The sequence below is a fragment of the Poecile atricapillus genome, chromosome 9 (genome assembly GCF_030490865.1).
Source record: "Poecile atricapillus isolate bPoeAtr1 chromosome 9, bPoeAtr1.hap1, whole genome shotgun sequence".
In the NCBI taxonomy this organism is placed as follows: Eukaryota; Metazoa; Chordata; class Aves; order Passeriformes; family Paridae; genus Poecile; species Poecile atricapillus.
The window spans coordinates 2350366-2362143 of record NC_081257.1 but is presented as its reverse complement, the minus strand read 5'-3'; positions in this window follow the sequence as shown (position 1 = coordinate 2362143).

Here is an 11778-nt window from a genome sequence, read left to right as displayed (position 1 = left end):
CCCTGGGTGCTGGAGAGCCTCAGTGTTTGAAAGAGAAGGGCAGAGATGGAGATTGCTCTTGGCAGAGATTCTTATCTGCCCTTATGCTGATTTTAGTAAACATCTTCTTTCTGGTTTCTAAAAGAAATCCCTGGTTCTAATACCTGTGGGCATTTAAATCAACACTTTCTTCTCTTTGTTGGAGTGTTTTAGAGGAGATTGAAAGAAAAGCTTAGGAGTGCAGGAGTGGTACCTAAACATGAACTCTGTTCTTGACACTAGATAATTTGCCTTCCCCAAGGATTTTCATTCAAAACTGTATGAGATTGGGCCACTTTTGGGCCAGCCTGACTAAAGGCTGATTTTCTTAATGCAAGTAGAATAATGTAGCTCATTCTGAAATACTTTCCAACAGAGCTGTAAAAATTCAGAGAACTACTCATTCTATACAACAACTTCACAGAGGCTAAAATCAAGTGGCAGCAAAGCAGAAAATAACCAGTGTTTTAAATCAGGATTTTTTGCCCCTGCAGAATGGTCAGCTTAAAAATAAAGGAGGGTTAGATAAGGCCTTTGAGGGAAAAAGGCAATTCTAGATGGAAGGCAAGGCCATGGAAGGTAAGAGCATCTGGGAAGTTGGCAGGGAAACTTCTGACGCCAGGGTAACCTCCTTGGGGCCACTGCAGTCATTCAGGTCTGCAAAATGGACACACAAAATGTAACAGAGGCCACAATGCAAACTTAAACCATCTGGAGCTCCATATTTCATGGGACAGACTTCCTGCAAACTTCTAAATAGCTGCACAGCGAAACATGCTCCTGCCAGCAGCCACTTGAAGTCAGCCAGGGGGAAAACCCTGTCCCACTTGCACAGAGTTACCACAGGAACACCCTGGCCTCTGGACTGGCCTGGGACAACAGGGAGCCCAGAGCCCTGGGCTTTGCAGCCATGGCTCAGCTGCACATGCAGCCTCCTGCTCCTGTCCCTGCCCCACAGCTGAGCAGCCCTACAGCTACACGGGGCACTGGCAGCAGCACAGCTCATTGCAGGGGGCACATGCAGGGCAGAACTGTTCCCTGGGGATGAGCACAGGCTCCCTGCGCTGGCACAAGACCCTTCCTCCTGCCAGGGAGCAGCACAGCTCCCACCTTACCTCTGCGTGAGGTTGAGCCCTGCTCAGCCTTCACCTTGTCTCCCTGGCAGTGACCCTGTGGGCAGCGCTGCTCCGCTGCCTCTGCCAGGGCTCCTGGGCCCTGCTGATGCTTTCATGGCCTGCAGGGCTGTCTCCCAGCCTGGCCTGGCTGCAGCTTCTCCCCAGCCTCTGCAGGAAGGCATTTGGCATCAGCTGACAGGGAGCCCAAACTGCAGCACAGGCCATGCACACCCTGAGATCCCCTGCAATTTCCCAGTCTCCGGGTAGATCAGGTCTAGGGGCTGTTTGGAGAAGGGACCAACCTGGGATCATCCTGAAATCCTGCATGTTTGCTGAACCTTATCCATGGTTTCACAAATATTGCCTCCTGAAAATGGCACCTCCGCAATGAGGAACAGCCCCATCTGATCCAGCTGTCCCTCTTCTATTCTCTAGGAATGAAACGAGAGCCCGTGCAGCAGGAAACCATTCCTGAAGGAAGCCGTGATTCTGTGCCAGACTCTGCTGCAGGAAAGAAGGCGATGCCAGGCACGGGCCCAGACACAGGAGGTAATTGCTGTGCTGGGCTCAGCCCTCAGCGGGGCTGTGTGCCAGCAGCTCTCCCCACAGGGCCGGCCCTTGCACAGTGCGGCGGCCAAAGCTGGAGGTGCCTCAGCTCCAAGGCCCCTGGATCTCGTTCCCAGCCCTTGGGAAATGGGACTTGTGCACCAACATCCCTCCCTCTAAAGCTGCTCCTGGAGCTGGCCCTGAGCGCCCAGAGGCCCAAGGCACAGGAGCAGCCCCGAGTGGGAGCTCTGCCATGAGCCCAGGGCCACAGCCAGCCCTGGCTCCCAACTGGGCAGGGCCTGCATGGGCTCCTGACAGGGCCTGGCTCTGTCCGGTTGTGCTGGGGGAGCTGTCACAGGGCAGGGAGGGTCAGGGGTGGCTGTGGCTGCTCAGGGATGGCTTTGGCCCGTGACCCTGGAAGGAGCCACTGCCCAAGCAGCTGCACTGTCCCTGGGCTCTGCTCCCGGCCTTCTGGGCTTTGTTGGGTGGCACAGCCTGTGCCAAGGGACAGCAAGGTGCCTGCAGGCCCCAGCTCTGGGGCAAACAGAGAATGTCCTGGCAGTATGCAGCGTGCTGCCAGCTCAGCAGTGGAGCACAGCACGGGCTCACACTGCCCATTGCTTCCATAGATGCAGCCGGCACCACAACTCATGTTCCTGATTCCCAGAAGGGCATTGAAAGGGCTTTCTGTCAGGGAACACTCTGTTGGCTAGGGATAATAGCAGGCCTGCTTTGTTTGGAACTTATCTTCATGTTGTCCTGCTTTGGAATCTGCAATGCCTGGAAGAGAAAATGGTGAGTGTTTTGTTCATTTTTCCCTCAAACAGCTTCTTTAGAAAGTCTATTGCAGACAGGAAATATTCTCAGTGAGGCTGCTGTGGACTTGTGGGTAGTCAGTGGTTGCCCAAATAACTCTGTTGAGATTTCTGCTGCTGCCCAGGGCTTTCTTTGGCCTCTTCACTGCGGGGCCTTGTCCTGGGGAGCCCGCTGGGGCTGCAGCCAGTGCTGGCTGCCACTGAGGCTGCCTGGCCAAGAGCAGCCCCAGGAGCAGCAGGCAGAGGCAAAGCAAAGCAGGGAGGAAGAAGAGAGGGGAAGAGATTGCCCTTGAAAGGCAGAGGCGCTCTGGGGCCTGCTTCTGGCCAAGGACCCTGCCCAGAGCCATCCCCTGCCCCCCAGGTCCTTGAGGGACAGCTCTCCAGCTGGGCCAAGCTGTGCCAGCAGCTCCAGCCATGCTGGGGAGCCTTGGCCGCTCTGGGCCCTGCTGTGCAGGAGGGTCTCTGTGTGCCAGTGGCAGCTGGGGGCCTCAGCCACCTCCTCTCTCCACAGGAGCACTTCTGGACAGCAGTTGAAAGACAATGGCTGCACTAAACACCCAGACAACTTGAGCAGCCCCTCTTCAGTAATGAGGGCCTGGGCAGCTCTCTCAAGAGCTCTGAGAAGAGGACCCCAGAGCAGCCATCCCAGAACAGGAGGAATCCTCCTATAACCCTGTAGATCCCACAGTCAAACTCTTCTCCCCAAGGTCCCTTCAGTCCCTTTTTTGGTCTTCTTCTGCCCCAGCCTAGCCCATTCCTTAGTTTTTGTAGAGACCTCAGGACCAGCTCAGCACCCTCCAGCCCCAGCTGAGACCAACATGGCCCTTCCTCTGTCCCTGAGCCCCCTGGCCCTGCCCTCTAAACAGCACTGAAGGTGAGCCCATCTGCCAATGTAGGTGATGGCTCCTTCATCTGTTCCAATAAAGAAATGGAGATGTTACCCCAGTGTCCGGCTGGTCCCGCCAGCAAAGCCCACACAGCACCAGCCCTGGCTGAGCTCCATGTCCAGGAGCTGCCGGGGCTGACCACGGTGTGGGCAGGCAGGAGCCAGGCAGGGGCTGCCGTGACCAGTGACGGGGCCCCAAGGGGCTGGGGGAGTCCAAGCTGAGTGTCCCTGGGGTGAGGGCACATTTCCTTCAGTGGCATCACCTGAGCCTGCACCTCCTCCACTGGAGTGCCCAGGAAAAGAGGGAACCATCAAGAGCAACACCAGGGACACAGCCTGACTGTGGACATGATTTTCTGAACCTGAGAGACATTCAAGCTCTCAGGGGCTGATTGTTTCCAAGGGAAAGTCTTTGGAGAACATCTTCTCTCTCAAGGAGTGTTTGTGAAAATAAGGTTTGGTTTCCCAAAACGAGACAGATGTTCTGAGAGTGTTTTTCTCTTGTCCCACCAATGGGATGAGGGAGGTCTTGTTCTTTCTACCAGTCAAGATGACCTGTATCAGAACACCTTAAAAAAGGGTTGAAAAACCCCCAAAATAAAGGCTTTCTGCTTCCTGAAAAACCTCTGGTTGCTCTGAGTGATCAGAACCTGTTGGAGTCTGGAATACAGTGTGTGCCCTTGTTTCTGATACTTAGTTATAAGATCCAGAAAAACACTGAATTTTATATAACATGGAATTCACGAGCATGTTTTCATGGTGATATATGAGAACAAATGTTAAAGTTACATAGAAAAAGCTAAAAGTGTGTCTGGATTAGAAGTTTTTTTAAATCACTGGGTGAAAAAGTTAGTTTAGAGAACAGGAGACAAGATGGAGGATTTAGGGTGTTGTCTCTTGTCCCTTCCTTTTTCTTCTTCATGTTCTTCTCCTAGAGGTTTTTGGGTAATAGTAAGTGACTGGACAGGAAATGCCACAGTGCTGCACACAGGTGATGGGTCTTTGGGTCATTAAGAAAAATAATATACGTGTCTATTGTTAATTGGGTAAAAATAGGTATAAAGATAAAAGAACTGCGTAGTTCGGGGCCATTTTGTGCATCAGACACAAAGTGTGCCACAAGGCCTTGTTTGTACCATCAGAAGAAAGAAATGTACCAGATTGCAAAGATTAACCTTGTGTAGCCAGCCTGGAGAGAGCTGTTAAGTTTTGTGATCACCTGTTAATAAACACGAGAAACAAGATTCTAATGAGCTCGAGAGTTTTCTTCAAATCAGAAGAACTGAGATAAGCAGGGCTCCCCACGAGGGAGAATCCCAAAAGAATTCAGTCCAAAGGAGGCTGAGAAATCCGGGGAGAGACAGAAAAATACAGAAGAGATACAGCAGAAACAGAGAAACAGAAAAAAGAGTTTTTAAAGAAAAGTTACACTACACTTCTTTGAAGACAGGATAACATACAACTTAAAACCACCACCTCAATTACATTATAAGGAATAATCAATCCCCCTTATAGCACAAGAGACTTCAGCCATCCAGTGATGCCCCAGCTGGAGAACCAACTTCCAATGGGGTCACTATCTTCTTTCAGAAGAATGGATTACAGAATGTAACCCATTCTGTAGCTGTTGTAGTTTTTTCTGGATTGAAACTGAATGATCAGTAAGATTCAAGCAGCACATGCCTTCAAACTCCTCACAACCACGTCCTTGTGCTAAGAGCAAGTCAACTGCAGTTCGATTTTGCAATACTGCATGATGTACACTACTCACATCAGCTGAAAGTTCACTTAACATTGTTGATCTTAAGTTTAATTCTTTTCTAGTCCAGCAAGTGAGCCTTTTTAGAGTTGACAAGCTTTTAGCAGCAGCCGCTCCTGGAATAAAGAAGGAGGTTGCCCATATTATACCACGATTCCAAAAGTCTGGGTCTCTAATGTCATTACATTGTAATTCATTCAGGCTTCGCTTTGACTGTTTGATGTTTTTTTAATTTATCAGCTACATTCAGCAATTGATGAAAGCTTGCATGGAACAAAGTTTCCCAAGATAACTGGGTCCTCCATGTGGACTAGCAGGAATTCCATTCCATGCTCTATCTCCACAGATTAAGAATACTGAACTAGGTAATTGCCTTGGTAATAGTCCTGTGAGATTGGACCGTGAATAAAAGCTTTACTTTCAGTGTTAGTAACGAGTTCAACTATAGGGTCAACTGTAGCTCAGTGTTGCATCACTTTGTTGGAGTGGCTTTTTGTTGGGGGTTCAAACATTATCCATCCACCTGAGGTATTGGTGGAACCTAACAAGTTCAATTCTTCTGGGGGCTCTATGGTAACTTTGAGAACTTTGATAATTTTTGCTTGCCAGCAGGCTTCAAATTGTCTTGACATGAAGCCAACAGTGCGACTGCACTCTCATAACATTGCCAATTGATTCAATCGAATTTCATTGCAAACTAAACCTTTAAATGCTTGAGGATCCCATTCAGGAACTCCTGTGAGACAGGTGTGAAAAGGATCTCCAGGTGTGGCTAGGCTAAAACACATCGATTCTTTGGCCAGTCAAGTGTGCTAGAGTGACCCATATGTTCTCTTGATTTTGGGTGTTAGTTAGCAGACAGTTGGGACTATACACAACACAATTACCATAAGCAGTGTGTTCCATGCAAATGACACCATGCCTGCAGACTCACAACTAAGGCATTAATGTTAAATGAACTTTCAAATATGCTTATATTAACTCTTGAAGGGGGAATACTTATACTTCATACTAATATCTTTTCTAAAGTTATCAATAACTTACAAATAACAATTACCACACAAGCTACACTCTTTATCTTAAACTATTATCTAACTACTTTTAACACATGTGCTCTGGTATTTATGCAATCTAAGTGTGAAAGCAATTTGCTTAAAGGGAAAAATACAATTACAATTTGCTTTTATATACAGTTAGATGGAGTCTCTATACTCTTCCAGATCTTCTATAAAACTCTTCTCACAAACAATGATTTAACGTGATTCAGTCTTGGAACGCTCACTGCTCCTGTGATGTCAACTGCCAGCTGATCGGTGACTGACTGAGGGCATCGATGTTCAGGTTCTTCTTCACATCCTTCTAAATCTTAAAACAGAGAATAACTGAAAAATTGGTAGAGACACAACATCATGATAACAACACAAAATTTCTGTTGGCAAATTGTCTGTGTAGTGTTCAGACACAACTGTGTCCTGACAGCTCCACTTCTGGTCTTGTTTGGAGTACCAAGGTTGTGTGGTGATGTCTGCCTTTTCTGGATCTCATGTGTTCAGAGGCAGACAGTCTGGTCAGATGAACAGGTGACCTTTTTGAACCTGTCAGCAATACACAGACTCTTCTCCCCTTGAACTTAATGAAGCACTTTGGCTTAGCTATGGTTCACCCAATTGTAAATTTAGATTATATGATCTTTCTAAACTTTCAATATAAATATTTCATTATTGTGGTCCAAATTTCTAATGCACATATTACACTAATCAAATGCTTCTAGGTCATCAATTTCCCCCATTTTCTTTTAAAAAAAAAAATAAAATAAAATGGGATGTACTTCTGTCATACACATCAAGATTAACACAAAACCATATACACAATAAATAAAAACCTACAGCTGTTAAAAATCAATCAAATAATAAACATTATTAATAATATATATATAATATAAAACTACCACTAACCACTAAAATACTGCAGCAGCATCTTGGAGTCTGCAAACAAACAAAAAAATCAGTGAAGGATTGGACAACTACCTCCAGGAATGATTCTCCAAGCTCACTTCAAAATTGATCCAGCTGTCCTATTAATAGGGTCAAATTGCTGAGTCAAAAAGTGACTGAAATAGTGATTTGGTGCAGAAAACATCTTGATCTGTTGGCAAACATTCTGTCCAGGTAAAGTCAAGGCTTGGCCAGGGCCTAGGCTTTAAACTGGAAAGATGCCTCTTAACTCATTTCTAAAACAAGGTTCTCAATAGTAGCAGCTATGAGATGCTTACAGCACAGCAAACTGTTAAAATGCATTTGTACAAAGCAAATGATCAGAAGCCTCAGGTACCAGACCAATTAAACCATTCAGCAGTTGGTTTAATCTGAAGCCTCTCCCATGGCAGCTGACCCTCAGCAATGGTACATTTTCTTGGAATTCTGGAAACACTAAAAAATAAGAAAGCTATAAAAACCAAAACAAAACTGCAGCGATTGCAACAAACAATAGAACTCCCAATGAAATCAAGGGTGTCACACACTGCATTCACTTTTATCCACAAGCAGGTTCATCAGTGTTCTATCACAGCTGTTTCAGTTATAGTCATCTCCATCTCTCTAAAAGAAATAACTATATAGTTTAAACAAGTATCTTTAACAAAACATAGAACAATTCAAATTAAACCATATTTAAACCTGATAAAAATTAGTTATAACAAAAGGAAATAACAAAACCTTAAAAGAAAATCAAATTTATAAAACTTAACTTAAAAACATTCAAACTTAAACATAATAAAACTTAATTTTGCTTAATTCTATTAACACTTAATCTATATCAAATAAAAGCATAACTTAATCTTACTCTATTATTATAAAAAGGTGACTGAAAGTTTGGCATATACTTTTTAAACAGTGTAACAATATAACAGTACCATGGATTCACTATAAAGATTATAAAAATATAAGAAATACATCACAATTCTATGTCATTTGGCTCTAATAATAACTCACAATAATTACAAATGATGCTAAAATACTTATTCATAAAAGGAATTTGCCTAGTATATGCTTAAATTGGTTAGGATTTTAAAGTGCACTTTTACTAAAGAAAAACCACAGCAACACATGATTTGGCAAGTTGCCATTCAGCTTTTGTAGCACTTTTTAGAAACATCAAGTTCAATTCTTAATTAAAATCTGAAGTCCAAATTGGTATATATATTTACATGGTATGCATGTTTTTTATAACAAAAAATATTCACATTGAAATTATCTTCTTAAAATTGTGGAAAAAACAAACAAATGGGTAATATATGCTTAACTTAACTTTGTCTTTTACAGTAAAGTTCTCCTCGCTAATTATTTTTAAACCATAAATCTCTTTTGTAGATAACTTTAATTGGAAGGTTGTTTTCTTAGGAGCTGTAAATCATTCAATATTTTAACCTTAGGTTTTAAAACTAATTATTGCAAGGTAACTTTTACTTCTGTTAATATTCACTTTAAACACTTTTTAAAAAAGGGGCTTTTTAAACTTTCAAAGAATCACAATACTTTTCTCCAAAAAACTGCAACTGCATTAATTCATAATTACTTAAAACACAAAATTAACTCTAACAGGGTATATAGAAACATTTTAAAAACCCAATGAATCATGACTTTTTAACAAACTGGATAACGTCCCAGTGCTTTTTCTTAGAGAGGGAGCGGGAGGTGAACTGCCCGCTCTGCTGCTGCTCTGCTGCTGTTATCTCTAGAAGGTTTGAGTAATGTCTCCATCATCCCCCACATACTCTGGCAGAGGGGAAAAACGGAGAGAAAGAAAAAACCTCACAAAGTTAACTTTAACACATACAGTTCTTTCTCTCAATATTTCTCTCGTTGTTCACAGATAGAGGAAAAAGGGCACGATTTTACAAAAACAGGCGATGTTGCACAAAAAGCCTCTCAGGACCAGGCGGTAACAATTCTGACCATTGCAGCTTATCAACTTTTAATTACAGTGATTAATTTCAAACTAGATACCATATAGTTTGCGATTTTTTGGCTATTTTATCTCTCTTTGAAGCTGTCTTAGCCACCTGTTTCTGCTCAGCTGCTCCTGTAATTGTTCAGCGTGGCCTTGGAGATTTTTCTGCACTGCCTCTGCCATTGGGGTGCCTTTGTTCTCTGTGCACACTTCAGTGCTTTCCCCATGTCCCCCTGGATCAGGTGGAAACCATTTAAAATCAGATTTCTTATCTTGCAGGGTAGTAAAGTTGGAACTTAGATAAGATTGTGGTGCTAAAAGTGTCTTCAAAGGTGGAGCAAATAGTTCAGGATGTATCACATCCTGACGTGGCTGAACAGATTCTGTTCGCTGTTTCAGTTTTGTTGTTGTGAAGTTTCTTTCTTCTTATTTTCTTCTCTCTGACTCTCCCTCCCTCTCTCCAAGGACGGCATAGACAGGAATGCTCGCCCAGCAGTGGGAGGTAGAGACGGCTGCTTTGATGCAGGTAGAATTACAGGGCTCACAGCATCAGCATATCTTGCTTTTCTGTTTTTTAAGGTATTAATTACAATCTGCCAATTCGGACCGAGAGACAGAATGTCCTTGATTCTCCCTGTAATCGTTTTCTTCCACAAATCCCCCATGTCTTCCCATTCTTCTACTGCAAAACGCAGCGGTGGCACCAAAAAGAGCCAATTTTCATTAGCCCATAAAACGAGCTTGTCCAGGTTCTTTTCCCTGACTGCTTCGCCTCGTTTAACGAGAATACTCAGAAACAGTTTTTCTGCTGCTGCAAATTCAACTTCCATGCTGGCAGTGCAGGGCGAGGGGAAGGTTGCGACCCCTCACTTACTCCTCCGCCTCCGGTTTCCCCCAGCCGCTCGAGACCACGTCTCCCGGCGCACGTGCAAGCCTACCTGGTACCGATCCGAGACCGCGTCTCTCCGCACACGGATCCGCTCCACCAGCCCTGCTCCGCAACCGCGTCTCTCCGCACACCGACCTGCCGAAGCCCCCTGCCCGCAGGGTCCCTGTTCGGGGCGCCAGATATTGAGAAACAGCTCAGACTATTCACGAGTCTTCACAGAAGTATGGAGAACGTCGTTTATTTCTATCTGTAGCACACTCTTATAGGGTTTTACAGGGTCCAAGGGCTAAGCATGGTACCATTGGCTTATACGCACAGGTTTACATTTTTTCTCTTATACACAAGGATATTGTTTTTCTTCATTCTCTCTGCTCCAGGAAAGTTTCAAGGACATTAGCCTTTAATATTGCAACTTATACCAAAGGCTGATTTGTGCAGACAGGCTTTTACTAAAATATCATGCCCACCTTCTGTTAAAATATTCTCTGCATCCTGATATAATTCACAGGCTCTCACAAGCCCACACAGCTCTGCTGTCTGAGCTGACCAGGTGGGCAGTAACCACCTCCTTTTTTTCTTAATTGCTTTCTATTGACGATAGAATATCTTGTAAATCATTTTGCGTCTAGCACTCTTGAAGACTCATTTCTAAACACATTTTCTCCCTCAGGCCAGGGAGTATCTCATAAATCTTCTCTCATTTGGAGCTGGAGATTTACTACCTGAATGCAGTCATGGGTTTCTTCCTGTCCCCCCTCTTCAGGGCAATTCAAACAGGAGGCTGGGTTAAACCTTTTCCTAATTTTAAATTCTAAATGCTCTGGTTCCATTAAACAAGACTCATACTGGAATAACTGAGCACTGGTCATCTACTTAGAGGGTCTCTTAGTTAACAAAGCTTTAATCTGATGTGAAACTTTAACAATCAGATACCTTCCCCCTTGTCAGCTTCCAGGCTTTAGCCATGATCAGTGCTGTGGCTGCACAGTTTTGCAGACAAAGGGGCCAGCCTCTGGCCACCGGGTCTAAGGGCTTGGGAAAATAGGCAACAGGCCTCCGTGTTCCCCCATGCTCTTGCACCACAATTCTTTTAGTATCACCCTGTTTTACATTCACATATAGTTCAAATTCTTTTTCTGAGTCAGGAAGGGCTGAGACTGTGGCATTAACCAATTTGTATTTTAATTCTCTAAAGCTTTGCTCTCCTTCTGGTGCCCATAGGATGACATTCGAATTGTCTTGGGTTAAAAAGAAATATAAAGGTCTGGCTACAACAGAAAAATCTTCAGCCTATACTCTGCACTACCCCAATAACCCTAAAAACTGCTGTAACTCTTTTTTCAGCTGGGCTAATGGTACCAGTAAAATCTCTTGTATTCTTTCTGGATCAATACACCGTAACATTCCAGTCAGAATACATCCTCAACATTTGACCTTTTTTTCTACTAACTGTCTTTTTTTTTTGGACACTCAAGTCTTTTTTCAGCAAGAAAATTAAGCAGCTTTACAGTAGCCTCTTCAACTGCCTTTCCCCGTTCCCCTGATAAAAGCAAATCATCCGCATACTACAACAAATTTCTGCAAAGCTTTCCCAAACAAAACCGTGACTCTGTATATCCCTGCAGGAGGACTCTCTATGTCAATTGTTGCTTCCCTATTTTCTTTCCTTCCTCTTGTTCCCACTCACAGACAAAATACTCTTTACTGTCTTCTGGAATAGGACTCCCCTAGAAAGCATCCTTCAAATCCAGGACTGAATAATACTGATGTGAAGAAGGGATCTGGTTCAGGATTGTATAGGG